We start from the raw sequence: 3,860 nt of genomic DNA, 5'->3' as shown, positions 1-3,860 counted from the left end.
TGTTCTCAGACTTTCTTTTTTGCTACACTGTCTATGAGAAATATTTATTTCACATGGTTTTACTGACCATAATTTTTTTCTAAAGATTTTATTTATTTATTTCACAGAGAGAGATACAGCGAGAGAGGGAACACGAGCAGGGTAGGTGGAGAGGGAGAAACAGGCCTCTCACTGAGCAGGGAGTCCGACGTGGGCCTCAGTCCCAGGACCTCTGGGATCATGACCTAAGCCAAAGGCAGACACTTAACCACTGAGCCACCCAGAGGCTCCTCATTGACCACAATTTTGCTGCATAGGTCAGAGTACCTAGTTGCACACAGCCGTATACAAACTAGTTTAAGCAGAAAAGATATTTATTCATATTAGGAGGATCTTAAGGAGGATTAGACAGGTGGTAAAGCTAATTTTGGAAATAGTACCTATATCATAAAGATGTGTTAATGAAAATACTATGGCTAACTCTGAAGAATGGTAAGCCCTTGCTGCTACGCTTCCCTCATGACACACAGTTTCCTCACATTTCTCACGTGTACATCCAAGTCTCTCAAAATTGTGTCTAATTAGAAGAACTTAAGTCACAAGTATGCCCTCATCAGACTGTGAAGAGTTAACAAATGTTGAGTTTTCTGATTCCTAGCTGGGGAACATAGGATTTAGAGTATGGAGATTATAGAAAATAGGGTGTATTCCAAGATATTAGGTGATAAGAAATGGCAAATATCCACTGCAGTTGCTCTTATCTACCTGACATTAATATATATCCTTCTTCCCAACATAATCTTTCAAATAGTAACGTGCTTTCACCTATCCTATTGTAACTACCTATAAACAAATATATCACCACTTTCTCAAGAAGAAAGAAAACATCTCATCAATCATAGTATCTGTGGTAGGACCAGTGAATTTCATGACAGATGGCAGTTGATTTATTTCTTTTACTGAAAAGAGCTCTCAAAAAGGCAAAAATGTTATGTGAAGTGTCTTAATAGTGTATATGATATTCCATAAAGCTTGTGAATTGTTTTGCTACAGGAAGTAGGATGAGCATGGAGGCAAATATAAATCCAAATTAGGCATTTATCCTACCAAGGACAAAGTATTTCTAGTCCGTAATAGGAGTAGCCCCCATGTAATTAATTTACTGCTTAAGAATAAGATACTTTTCCTGAAGTATAGAATTATCCTGAAGGATTAGGGTTGTTTCCTGCTGTGGGTAAATTGAGTAACCAGCCGTTGTGGTGTCCATCACAGTCTTGTTGTGAGAAATCTACATTAATCTGCTGTCATTGTCACCATGATCACTTTATTACTGGGTGTACTGGGCAAGTACTAGGGTGGCTGGAAAGGAATCAGACTTTCATCCATTTATCAGGTCATTTTGTCCAACTGATTATTTAGAGTTTATTCCACAGCGAGACTCTTTGTCAGAGTATTCACTTAGGATGCAAATATTATCAGTCGCTCAGCCCATTTTGAGTAATGAGCCCCTAAGTCTAACCCCAACTCTTTTCCTGAAAAGAATGCAGACCTGATCAAACTATTGCTCATGAATTAGTATAAACCTAGCCTTCAACTATCTCTCTCTAGACTAAGCAAAAACTGGAATATGTCCCTTGAACTATATTTTGAGAGGATTTTCCTTTCATAATGACATTTATGGCTACCCTGCGTGGGTTCAATATAACAGCACTCCAGTTCTGATTACTGCTAGCATATCAGGCTGAGTAAACTTAAGTTATACTCAGGTTATTTCCTTCTTGTTCCATTTGTCATAGGGCCTCCTCAAGAGTCACGCATGTGAGTTAACAGAGGAATCACATAGAAAAACATTAGGACACAGGAAGTATGAAGTGACAAAAGTTCTCTCCTTGACCAAACTCCAGTTGAGTGCTCTCAGCCCTCAACTTCAGTGCCAAAGACTTCACACTCTCAGCACAAATTATTTTGCCCACCCATTACATACACAGAGATACATATCCCACATTAAAAGACTTGAACAAGCCATAGCATAATTTCTAACAGCTCAAGACTGCATCCCTAGGATGACCCTAACCCCCGTAAAGTGGCTGCCTGAAAGAAACCTCCAGGTTTCCACAAGAGTTTTTACCGCTTTCTTTATAGCTGGTACCTTATCAGGTAGGCCTCTGACCTTCCTTTCTTAGAGCATTTACATAAAGGCTTACCATCATGAATTCTTCTTCTATGTATCTCTTACAACTCAGAATTGTCTTCTCAAATACCTTAAAATCATTCCTTTGAAATAGTATCATTAAAAGGGGTAGTGTCCTCTCTCCCAGACACTGTGGTAGGAAGGACCTACTTCAATTATTGATAGCTAACAGACACAGCTGGCCTAATTATATTTACATTGGCCAACTCTTTATAATTTTTCATTTCTCTGGTTCTGTACAAGCCCCCTTTCTTCTTCCACCTCCTCCTTTCTTTCCTTCCTTCCTACCTTCCTTTATTCCTTCCTTCCTTCTTTCACTGGGTACAATATACTTTATTCATGGTACATAAAAAGTTGGGGTCTCCAAGCTCCTCCCCTTCTCGAGGGACAGAAACTGTGCAGAGGTCTGGAGATTCTCTGTGTGCTGGGGGATGAGCTGTGGTAAGGACTTCGATGCAGCTGAGGACCTCTCTCTTCCTCTTGCTGTCACTGGGGTTGGTGGTCCAGGGGACTCTTAATCCTTACAGGCCATTAGATCTATCACCTAGTTGCTGTAGCAAATTCACTGTCATACCAGGAAATGAGCTTGACAGAGTGGTCTTTGAGAGACATGCCAGGCCCAGGATTGAAAGTGGAAGACTGAGTGTCATTGTTAAAGTTGTAGGAGAAAACCTGGTCTCAGTGTAGCCCAGGATGCCCTTGAGGAAGCCCTCTGATGCCTGCTTTACCACCTTCTTGATGTTATCATATTTGATAGCTTTCCCTAGGTGGCAGTCCAATTCACAACCAACACATTGGCATGAGGACACAGAAGTCCATGCCAGTGAGCTTCCCATTTAGTCTTGGTGGCACCAGAAGCAGGGATGATACTCTGGGCAGCCATGCCATGGCTTTTCAGAGGGGCTATCCACCGTTTTCTGGGAACAGTGATGGCATGGACTATGGTCATGATTCCCTCCATGATACCAAAGTTGTCATGGATGTCCTTGGCCAGAGGGGCCAAGCAGTTGGTGGTGCAGGAGGCATTGCTGACAGTCTTGAGGGGGTTGTCACACTTCTCATGACTCATACCTATCACAATCATGGGGTTATCAGTAGAAGGGGTAGAGATGATGACCCTCTTGGATCTACCCTTATCCATGATTATGAAGACCCCAGTGGACTCCACAATACACTCAGCATCATTCCATTTGATGTTGGTGGGATCTCTCTCCTGGAATATGGAGATGGGATTTTTATTGATGACAAGTTTCCTATTCTCAGCCTTGACTGGACCATGGAATTTGCCATACATGGAATCATACTAGAAGATATAGACTATACAGTTGAGGTCAATTAAGGGGTCTTTGATAACAACAATATATACTTTGCTTGAGTTAAAAGCAGCCCTGGTGACCAGGCACCCAATATGGGCAAATTCCAACATTCACCATTGTATCTCAGGGACACAGCTGGCACTGCACCAGAAGATGTGCTATCCATCAAACAGGGAGGAAGAGAGAATCTGTCATTCTCCCTTTAAATGCCCAATCACCTTTGTAAAAATTGAAGATGAGCTTGCTTTACCCTGTACCATCTTTTTCTCTATTGTAATAGTGTATTAGTGATTTAAAACTCTTATTACTACTTTAACTACTGTCCAGATTTGTTTATTTTTGATGAAAATATCTGCTCATGCAACTTATTTGTG

At 41.1% G+C, this 3,860-nt stretch overlaps 1 pseudogene across 1 annotated transcript; it reads right to left on the bottom strand.

The window, feature by feature from the left end:
- Window positions 1–3,006: 3,006 nt before the first annotated feature.
- On the bottom strand, window positions 3,007–3,596 carry LOC309864111 (glyceraldehyde-3-phosphate dehydrogenase pseudogene; annotated as a pseudogene). The gene has a single exon. The product of its transcript is annotated as a glyceraldehyde-3-phosphate dehydrogenase pseudogene (transcript).
- Window positions 3,597–3,860: the final 264 nt, after the last annotated feature.

The sequence above is a fragment of the Mustela nivalis genome (assembly GCF_964662115.1).
Source record: "Mustela nivalis genome assembly, chromosome: 5".
Classification (NCBI taxonomy): domain Eukaryota; kingdom Metazoa; phylum Chordata; class Mammalia; order Carnivora; family Mustelidae; genus Mustela; species Mustela nivalis.
The sequence above is the reverse complement of the archived record's forward strand: the minus strand, read 5'-3'. Positions and strand labels throughout refer to the sequence as shown.